Below are 11633 nucleotides of genomic sequence, written 5' to 3'. Positions count from 1 at the left end.
AAGTGATTCGCTTTGCTGCGGGAAACAAAGACGATATTATAATTAGATGTCTGCGCGCTCACGTCTCCAGGAACGATTCGCGTTTTCTGAGAAACATGACGTGATAAGCGAGAAACGAGACGCGAGATGCGCCAGAAACGAGAGGCGACGCGCGAGAAAGGAGGCTCGACTGTCAAAACACGATAGACCACGAGCGATATCACGAGACGTTAACTTGTTGTTTGAGTAAAACTGCGTACGATACCCTCTAGTTTAGTCTCCTTCGCTGCCCTTATTTGGAGCGCTTGTGTCACTCAACGCTCCTCTTGGCGTGACAAACTTACGCATCATGATCAAGTTAACGATTGAAAGGGAATGACGGGTATTCCACAGGCCGTGGAAGTTAACAGATCAATAAGGTAATTGATTTGCTAAAACAAGAATCCTGATAATTGATTGTATGATATAACGATTCTGAAGTAAATGAATCATTTCTTATAGGATTAAAACTAATTCAGAGTTGTTTAAATAGAACCAAATAGCAAAATACACAAAACTAATTGGACGAGTTTGAAACAATTAGGTTTAGATCTGGGAGTAAATTCTTATCACTGATGTGATTGAAAGTTGTCATATTTTTACATCATACAATTATTGCCTTGGGTCAGGTTCAAATATTAATATATAATTATGTTGTAACCACAGCTATGATGTAATTATGTTGTTGATTTATACAGTCCTTGTACATTGTAGATAGGCTTTTAGTAGATGTATATTGATAATAGTTAGCTAGAACTTCATTGAAGTTGGAGCGTGCTAGTAAAGTTTCGTGATGCTTACACGTGGTCACTTTTATTTGGCTTCTTTTCTCACCGTATCACTTTTTAACATCCGGTTTGATTTTTTGACCTATCCCGATGTTGGACTCTGCAAAAAGGCCATTTCCGAGTTTCCTTTTGCCTCTGTTTCAAAACGAGTCTTCGTGCAAAACCTTTCTCATGAAAATGAGGCTGTAGGCGGAACACATTTTCATATGAATGGTTTCATTTTGACACAGAGGCAAAAGGCATCTCGGAAATGGCCTATTACCAGATTGCTGCCTCCTTCACCCCCCACCCCGAAAGAAATACAGATACATTGGCCCAGCAAAGGTTTAAACAGTGCTGTTATTTTCTGCCAAACGCCCTCAAGAAAATGATGATGCTAACTAACAGACGAGACTCCGTGGCTGCCTTATTTTTACAATCTTGGTCATAATTATTCATGATTTCAATATAATCCTAGCAAGCAATTCCAGCTTTTCTATATTCTTGCAATTTCACGAACTGGAAATGCCAGCTGTGTCCTTGCCGCGCTATCGAAACTTTTCCTTTGTTTTGTTTCAAATATTCTTCATCATAAGTGCTTTATTTTCAGCAGAAATAACCTCAAGAAAGAGAAACTCGACAAGAGTAAATTTAACGGCCAATTTTCCAATCAGGAAAGTGGAGTGGAGTGTGAAGTGCCTTCGCGAAGAACGGAAGGATTGTATGAAAATTATAGTCAATAGCAAATATTTCTGTGCAATCCTTCCCACCGGTTTTGGAAACGGTTTAATCTTTCAACTCTTTCCACGAGTAACGTTCTCGATGAATGGAAAAGACGGCGCCGTCTCCACAATCAATCTGTGATATGCCATGCGGTGTTTTTTCTAAGTATTGGCTTTCGAGGAGCAAATTTTGAAATATTTCGTGAGCAAGCATTCAAAATAAGGTTGGCAACTGAAAACCACAAGCCGGCGGTCGAGTCACGGGTCCCTGTAGGCGGTCTGTAAGTGGGCGGAAGGACCTTTCGTTAAGTTTGCCCACAGGCGTTCTCGCCGCGCTTTTTTTTTTTATTTTTTATTTTTTAGTTTTTCGCCCCTGTTTTTCACGCTTCACTCCATCTAACTGAACACCCGGAAGAGGCTATTGATTCGTGAACTTTGAATGATCTCAGTTCTAAAAATTCTATTCAAACTCTTTCATTGATTCAGTCAAATCCCTATTTCGGGGAAATGGAGGTGGCCGCTAACAGGGATGGCCGCTTAATAGGGGTTCGACAAGAATTTAGCACGAAACTTAGTTGAAAGGTCAATTATTCAATTACAAACATGCCTGAAGGTTTGTGACTACTGTTGATACAATTAACGTATATCACTGTTTTCCTGATTCACTTGTCACGAAATTAAAATACTACCATATCCTTTAAAAATCACGCGGTCTACATTAAAGTTATATAATAAATTTTTTTACCATCGGGTCAATTGCTCAGTGAACATGGAATCAAGTCAAAGAATCATATTTAACTTGTGTTTGAATGTTTTTAGCAGTCGTCAAGGGGGTAAGGACAATAGAAAAACATCATCGGGACGGCCAAAAGGTGGCCGTGGCCGTTAATAGGGGTTTTATATATCATGTATACAATATTTTACTGACATTAATTTCGGAACTTTGATATGTGGCCGCTTAAATTTCAGTTCCTTAATGCAGTCGTTTCTGTAATCCGTAATGGAGACGAAAGCAATAGCTAAGAGTATGGTCCAGGTCGCACATGTTTGAACCCAAACGTTACTGATTGAAATTTATGTCACAAGATCTATATTTCTCAATTAAGTATTTTACTAGATTTTATGCGAGAGTTTAACTCTGCATGTTCTCGACTCTCCGCTCTCCAGGAAACTCGTGATTTTCAGCCCATAATTGGAAGAGCAGGTTTTGCTCAGCTCGCGTTTGTGTTGTTGCTTGCGCCACTTGCGATCAAAGAAGATTGTCTAGCTGAAGCCATCTCTTCAAATTGCTGCCAGTAACCAGATCCAGGGTACGAGTCATAACAATATGAATAAAAACGCTGCTCGTGTTCCTCGTTTCCATTGAAATAACTGTGAAAAGCGTCAGATGGACCAAGTAAAAAATGATTTTGTCCCGCCACCGCACGCGCCAAACTGGACTAGCCGACCAAAGTTATTTTCTCGCCGTAATTTTATCTAGACATTTTTCCAAAAATATGACAGTCTAATGGTTAAAATAACAAAACTGTTTACTTTGCCAATATTTGGAAGCCTCTGAGGCAGCACTTCGGCTTCTTTGAAGATTGGCGAAATTAGGTTTGGCAATCCGCAAAAAATTGGCAAGTTTTTGAAAGTGGGGTCGCACTTATTTTACGCTACTTGTTGACAGATTTAGTACTTATACAAACAAAATTGGCTCTAGTGCCGCCCGGGCCTATGAGTAGAAAGTATGCCGTCCTCCTGTCTCGCTATATACAATAGCAATCTTTATCGCTGCCAATGAGTCATAGATCACACCAGGTAGATTAACTTTGCTATCAAAAGCGTCAGACTTGAGGACGTTCGCGCTAATTGTTTCGACGCATCCTTTCTGCGCATGCAAATTCGCACGCCACATCCAGTGAGTGCGTGAGAGCGCGCTAAGTAATAAAATGAACAATGATAGGGCAGATGGCTATTGCTATAGCTTTGGCTGGATTTAACGATCTTGGACGTTTGGTGACCTGTCTTTTTCTTTTAATGGATCATTTTCTCTAACGATTTTCCACTTTTAGCGAAAAAATGAAGAAATTCTATCGACTAGAAGTTTGAATTTTTTGCAAAATGCACCATCAAATTCCGTTATTTTTAGCTCTTCGTTTAACTATGCGACGGTTTCAAATGCCTCTTGAACGGTTAAGTTTTGTGAAAACGTTGGTAAAAGTTGGAATTATTTACGCAACAGACCCACTTCTACAAAATATGGCTAAGATCTTTTGCCTCCGTTGACTCACCTTCGATATTTTCAACTATATACCCCCGTAGAGCATGCTGAAGTAAGTGCGCCGATTTTTCAAAATCAGGGTAGTTTTCCACACGCTTTATCTCTGAAACAAAGTCGGTGACTCCAATTTGTTTTGCTTTACGGACACAAGTAACTCATTATTTGACTGCAGTAAAAATTTTAAGAAAATCCATCGACTGGAAAATTTCGCGCGAACGTCCTTAAAAGTTTGCTAAATACGACGAGCTGGTGGAAGCTGTTTAACGACACTACAAGTTCTTTTTTTTTTAAGTTTAAAGCGACGAAATAGTTTCAAATTTCTCGACGCAGACATAAGGGGATCTGGTTAGATAATTTTAAATATTTGTCGTTTTGGTTTAATTTTCATTTGGGAAATTCACATTTGCAAACATCGCGTGTTGCCAAACTATTCATGAATATGAAAAGCATTGCATGAAACTATTTTATATGCAAAGACAAACATACACAAAACGTCCATTCAATACGCGTCAATTAATTTCCACAAAATATTAAACGTTGGCAAACGCCATTTTGATGATTTTTCAGGTAGAATAGTTCTTGTGTGCAGTTAATATTTTTAACTCAACAGCAACAAAACACCAGGTAATTTATATAAGAAAACTAGTTGGTCATCAGTCAACTGTCAACATTGATCTACTTTTTTCTTCTCCTAGATCGCAGGGACTGCAATCAGTTTAGTAAGTATTCTCATAATACTGAAAGATGGCTATATTGTAAATTTTCATTTCTTAGAAAGACCTTGAGTCTTTCTGCCTCTTTCTAGATTAGACAGGAAAAATTACCTTCGTGACAGCTTTTATGCTGCTAAATATACATAGATGAGGGACGCGATGATTGTTTTAGCTAGTGTTATTAGTATAAGTCCGTGCAGTGTATTTTGCATTGGTTTCATCCTATTTTATGGGCATATTTAGTTACAATCTTCACAGTATAAGCCATTAATGAAGGAAACGAAATTTTAAAGAGGGCGGAAATAAAGAGAATTCCTTAAGAAATGCGACGTAGGTTTTATTTTATTTTTACCCGTTTTTTTTTTTTTTTTTTTTTTTTTTCGTATTTGTTTTTGAAGAGTTAGGTATGGTATCAGAAACGTAATAAAGAAGTGAGCGCGGCGGAGAAGCTCTCGACAATTGGGTGTCGGTTGCGATTTCTGTGGACTTCGTTATAGGTTGTTTGGGGGCCTGATTCGTCGACCATCTCCTGAGTAATGGTTCTAAAAACCGTCTTCGTCTTGTGACCCTCTGGTGACGTTTTTAATACACGGGAATTGCTTCTTTCAATGAGTTGCTCCCTTTCCTTTTGAGATTTGGGAGCTCTTTTGATTCCGTGAGTTGAAATAGGGCTGGGCCAATCAAATCTAACGCAGACTTTTCAAAGTCACAAAGCATTTGCAAAATTTGAAGCCTTGAATGATAACACACGTCATCTTCAAACAACTACAGTAACACAAACAGAAGCAGACTGAGCCATGATGAAATTTCCAAGGCTCACTCACACTGATTACAATAGTTTATTTTGGCTGAAATGAAATGCTGTCAAGCGTTGGACATCGTTAATAAAGAACGCTTGAGTTAATATTTAATTAAGTTAAGAAGACGAACTCTCATTGAGCGATTTGCCGTATTCGTGCCACTCGATGGAGCCTTTCAAGAGAAAATGTTTTTTTTTTTTTTTTCAAAAAAAAGAAAACATCGGGATGAGACTTCTATTCAAATACATGCAACAAAATGTCACGCTACACTTACATTATACAAAATAGGAAATAGTGGGTACTGGAGCAGTTAAAATTAACCATTAACCACTTTGGTGTGGTAAGGCCTCTTTCTTCGCCCAATCTCTCTGTCACCAACCCAATGACTGACAAACAAACGAATGTCCTGAATTCCATGAAATTTGTCGTTGGTGTTCTCGATATGCAATTCTACGTAAAGTTTGAATCTTGTTTTATACCTTACGTGAAAGCTTTATTGCAAAAAGTCTACAGGTCTAGTTAAAGTAAGAATCCTTTTGGAAGTCTTAATTATTATAAGGCCGTGCCTCACACAGTAAGGAATGGGAACTACCAAATTTATGAATATGAATGGCTTAAATCCATATTGACCACGGTCTTAATTATGACTGGCACCTAGATCGTTCTACTTTCTACTTTCCCTGTGAGAAAGGTGCAAACGTAAAACACAAGATCTTTTGGCCTGTTTCTGCTAAAAGAATACTAAGTGCAAAATTCCAAAAGACTAAAAGAAAAATGCTAAATAAAACCTGCAACTGTGGTAAACGTAACTTAAACTCAGACAATCAAAGCACTAGCTAAAGACGAAATTTTGAATTTTTTTTAAGTAAATAAGACCGCATTGATTTCGGTCTGTACTCGGTACCTCAGCAAGATTCTCCCATATATACTGACCTCCCACTCTGTTAATAAGAAGACGGGGGAAAATTGTCTGGAAAAATGTTTTTGTTTGTTTTTAATAAAGTTACATACATGTATTTCCAACAATTTCAGAGTAACTACAGATATGAATACGCTATCCTGTACCATTCTCTGCGCTGCTATCCTTGGACTTGGTATGTATTGTTATTTAAGTTTTTTGTGGTCACAGTTTAAGCCAGTGACCACTATGTCATCGGTATCTAAGTGAGTGACTATGCCGTCAAACTAAGGTGTTTGTTTGTCAACCGTCACCGGGCAGCCGTCGATTCTAGATGTCGTTTCTCGTGTGGAAGTTGAAGTAATGCTGTGCCTTCGATGCTCAGGAAACTAATTCCAAACCAATAAGATATTTTAATTGACGAACGACTGGTTTGGAAGAGTGCAATAGCATGTCTATCTTCTTTTTTTTTTTTTTTTTTTTTTTTTTTTTCATGCTATGATTCAAAATCGTATCTTACAGTCAAACCAAGTAAAGCGTACCCCTCAAGATTATATTAATAAATTGATTATTTGAATGTTGAACCCGCTAGTCGTTTCAAGAATGCAATAATAAGTTGATTAATCGAATATTGACCCCACTAGTCGTTCCAAGAATACAGTTAATGGTTCAATATTCGAAAAAAATCAATTCATTATGGCATTTTTGAAATGACTAGCGAGTTCAATTTTTTAAACAATCAATTCATTAATGTGGTTTTGATGGGTGCGCTTCATTTGGTTTGACTTAAATTATATATCATTCATATTTACAAATGAATTAATAAAAACAAGTATAGCACAATATCATTGTCTTTCCTTATTTTGTTCACTCCTATCTTCTTAAACCAGTCCATTTATGCTTCATGTAATTGACTTGTAACCCATGCGCTACACGACTACGGATCAAAGTCGTCGATACCAAGAGAAAACTCTGCGTAATCAACTAAGCTGCTTTGCTCTTAACAGGTCCCTTTTTAGCTAGACGTATAGAAGGAAACTAAAATTCATGACATCTGGTATACAAAAGGGTTCTGATGTAACAGAAACCTAATAAAGAAGTGAGCGCAACGGAGAAGCTCTCGACAACTAGGTGTCGGTTGCAATTTCTGTGGACTTGCTTATAGGTTGTTTGGGGGCCTGAGTCGTCGACCATCTCTTGAGTAATGGTTCTAAAAACCCTGTTCGTCTGGTGACCCTCTGGTGACGTTTTTAATACACGGGAATTGCTTCTTCAATGCGTTGCTCCCTTTTCTTTTGAGATTTGGGAACCCTTATGATTCCGTGAGTTGAAATAGGGCTAGACCAATCATATCCAACGCAGACTTTTCAAAGTCATATAGCATTTGAAAAATGTGGAGCCTTGAATGTAATGATAACACACGTCATCTTCAAACAACTACAGTAACACTGATACGGAAGCAGACTGAGCCATGATGAAATTTCGAAGCCTCGCTCACACCGACTCACACTGATTGACTTCTGCTATAGAAAAGAGTTCTGAAATAACAAGTCCATAGCGGCAAAAACTAACATATTTAATTTAAACTATTGATGGAGAACACACGTACAATGCCCTTTAAAAAGGCAAAGCGACTTTGTGTAACAATCTGTACACTTGCACACAACAAGTTGCAACGTGTCAAAGTTTGTAATGTTGCCGGCGCACAATGGTGCAGAGAACATAATTTCGAGCACTCGCCATACTTTGCAATTAAGCTAAAACGTAGTGACGTTTTTGTACCATTGTGTCTATTTAAAATCCAGTAACTCATGTCCTTTTAGATTGCTTTTGTTTTCAAATGCTGTTATATCGTACGGAGGCCTTATCCTCACTAGCTTTTTACTCACCGATATTTTGCCACAGCTGCAATAATTCAAGGGAGCAGTCCTGTAACTGATTATGTCAACTATTACCGTAAGTTTCATATTTAAAGTAGAACCCTATTTTCTTAATTAATGCATTTATTTTATTGAGATCTACGTGCATGTTATATAGAAAATATTGGGTGCACACACACAAAAAAAAACACCAAAAAAAGGAAGGATGACAATAATACAATGCAGCAAAAAAACAAAACAAAACAAAACATACATTTAGCGTTAATGAACCTTACTTTGAGGGGATTCCTATTGTTTTTAGCGTCATTTTGCGCAGTTTGTAGTTTAATTCACACCTTACTCCTATTGAAGCTTGAAATACATTCGACGTTATGTATAACTTGCCTCAAGAATCTGATAATTCCTGGGATTTTGATGAGACTACTGATGAGCACTTTCAAATTATTTTTTTGGGCGTCAATTGTTAATTTTTTAGAGTTTTTACATTTTACACAGCATGTCCAGATAAATGCGATTGCAGAAGTTTGTTTCCGTATAACGATTTTGTGAACGTCTTGTGTCAGGCCAAACAGCTTCTGTCTATCCCGCAACAAGTGCCGGTGGATGCAAACAGAATGTAACTATGCATGGGAGCTGCAGTTCCCCAAGAAAGAGGGGCTCTCTCGTTATGGGCTTTTTTTGGTACTGTTTGTGCGTAGTTCTTCAAAGGAGTCGTTTTGAGTGCTGCTGTCCAGGTCTTAACAGTCCGGTAGTATGCCAGTTTTGGAAGAAGCGCTGACGTCACGATTCTATTATTTCGCCAAAATCGTAAAAACATAATCGCGAAAGAATATGGGCTCTTAGAAAAGCTTGCTAGCGTTTTGAACACTAGGTGCATTTTACGCTCAATATTCTGGCAGAAAGTAGAAATGACAGCCAAATTAAAGCGAATACTTTTACCCTGATATTCCCCCGCGTTCGGCCGCCATCTTGGATCTTTTCATGTTTTGCAAATGCTCATCGCCATGGTGATCATGGTTTGGTTCGTGACGTACAGCATTGTTCTCGCTTCTTCCAAAACTGACATACTACCGGACCGCTTAAGTCGAGGTATTATTTTGACCAACATCAGCTTGGTAACCTACATGGCCTATTCTTTTGCTTTGCTACTATCTATACAGGTTTGGCTTTATATATCTTGTAATGGTCAGCAAAAGTTTACATTTTTCGACTGAACATTTGTTTTATTGTAATACTACTTATTTTTATAAGTGTAAATACGATTAGGAAGAAGAAGAATTTGTACTGCTAACAGAGTACATGTAAGTACCAAGCTAAAAGAATCAGGTAGCTTAAAAGAAATGGTATCTCTAAGCTGTAGGTAAACACAATACCATAATGTATTATTTTACTACAGTAAGTGCTGTCCTTAACTGGATTGCAAGCATCACCAATTGACTCTATGCGTAATTTTTACAAGTGCGAGAAAGCTAATTTATGTAGCCTGCTCGATTCGGGCAGGCAGATTTCTTACTGGTTGAAATTAACAAAGCCAAGTCCACGAGTCCAGCCGTGAGTTCGGGGAAGGAGTGCGGGCTCCTTTCCCGAGCAGCGGCGTGGTAATCGAGCCTATACAGATACCTGACGACTACAAACTTGTGTCTTTTGATGTGAACTCACTGTTCACCAGTATTCCACTTTAATTGGCATTACAGTGTACCGAGACCGCTATACAACAATCTACTGTTAAACTACCGTTACCGACAGAAGACATCATGGAGGCCCTTCATGGACTTCATGGACTGAACCTTTGCCTTACATCGAGTTACTTTCAGTATAACGGTAAACACTACAAATAGCTGCATGGAACAGCCATGGGGTCGCCTGTTTCTGTTGTTGTCGCAGAAATTGTGATGCAACACGTGGAAGAACGCGTCCTTGCAACTTGCCGACAAACGATACCGCTTTGGTTACGCTACGTTGACGACACCTTTACCGCCGTTTACAAAGACGAAATTGACGATTTTCACGACCACCTCAGTAAACGAACAGAACGCCGACATCCAGTTAACTAAAGAGATCGAAGAAAATGGAGAACTTCCTTTTCTAGACTGTTTGGTAAGCCGCGAAAACAACGAACTGCGAGCGACAGCGTACAGAAAACCGACGCATACCGACTGATTATTTAACGAATCATCCTACAACCCGACTTCACACAAAGCCACGACTATAAAGACTTTTTGTCAACTAGTTTGTGACACACCGGACGGCTTACTTGACGAAAACAGATACCTTGAAAGTGTTTTTCACAAAAACAACTACAACGCTGACTTTATTAGACGAAACATTTACCGACCTACTGAAGCTGACGCAACGAACAGGAACCCAACGCCTGTTACTAGAGTGACCATACCTTACATTAAGGGTACTTCTGAGACTATTCCACGGATCCTACAGCCCTACAACATCCGTGTAGCCCACAAACCTACAACTACGTTACGACACTTACTGACCAACGTGAAAGACAGAGACGAACCTAACAACAGACAGGGAGCAGTTTACAAGATCAAATGCTCCGACTGCCAGGCCTCCTACATTGGTGAGACTGGCAGAAACCTTAACACGAGACTGACTGAACACAAACGAGCCACGAGAAATGGTGATGCCAACAATCACATTGCTGTACATCATCAACTGACAAACCACAACATTGACTGGGACTCTGCTCAGTGCTTGACCTACAGTACAAACTATTTTCAAAGACTGACTCTGGAAAGCTAGTACACTAACCTAGAACAAACGCCACTTAACAGATGTCAACAACTACCGGCGCCTTACAAACGACTTATCCATGACGGAAACGAAACCGACAAATGGACTTCCAACAGACCGACTTAATTTGACTAACAATAGACGGACCAAAAACCGACCAATTTGACCAACAATAGACGGATCGAAACCCACCAATGACTGATGACAAACTTTACACGAGTCTTTCAGCCAATATCATCATGGATAAGCTGACCAATCATGTTCAACGGACCAGACTTATAACATCATCGACTGACAAAAGCTATTCACAATGATGACTGAAGATGACTTCGGCTAAGGTTGTCGAAACGTCAGTCACCAACAACAGTTCTTTTCAGAACAACCCTCACCCGGACGATCACACTATACGAACTACTGATACTCCTGAGTTCAAATCATTTACTAAACTTCAAAATGATGAGAAAGAATTTTATCACGTTTACTGCAGTAGATTCGAGAACTTGGCTAAATCATGGCTAAAGGTGTTAAAAAATTTTTTAAGCAAAAGCTACCCTGATGAACATTTGGTCTCAAAACACTGATCTTCACTTTTTAGAATTTATAGAATTTATTTAGAATTTATTAACTTCACTCGGTCCAATTCCTAATTAATCGTATCTATAACAAATTTCGAAATTGAAAATGTCGTTTGAGAACTTTTTTGAGAGCAAACGTATGTAGCACGTTTCACAAGTTTTGTGAACTGTAGGAAACATTCCAAACAAAGCCATCAAAGCGCGCGCAATTGAAGTGCAAATTACGTGGGTATCCAATTACAGCTG

The 11633-nt window shown here is 38.8% G+C and overlaps 1 protein-coding gene across 1 annotated transcript in view; it reads left to right on the top strand.

Annotated features, from left to right (window-relative positions):
- LOC110055399 (protein eyes shut homolog) overlaps nt 1–818 on the top strand; it is a 19480-nt gene extending 18662 nt beyond the window's left edge. The window contains exon 8 of the mRNA XM_089271857.1: nt 1–818. This exon is cut by the window's left edge and continues 511 nt beyond it. The gene's annotated coding sequence lies outside the window, so the exon portion shown is untranslated.
- Nucleotides 819–11633: the final 10815 nt, after the last annotated feature.

Source organism: Orbicella faveolata, unplaced genomic scaffold (assembly GCF_042242905.1).
Source record: "Orbicella faveolata isolate gen_17 unplaced genomic scaffold, um_ofav_v1 contig_34, whole genome shotgun sequence".
In the NCBI taxonomy this organism is placed as follows: Eukaryota; Metazoa; Cnidaria; class Anthozoa; order Scleractinia; family Merulinidae; genus Orbicella; species Orbicella faveolata.
Note: the sequence above shows the minus strand (reverse complement) of the source record. Positions and strands in the feature narration are given on the sequence as shown.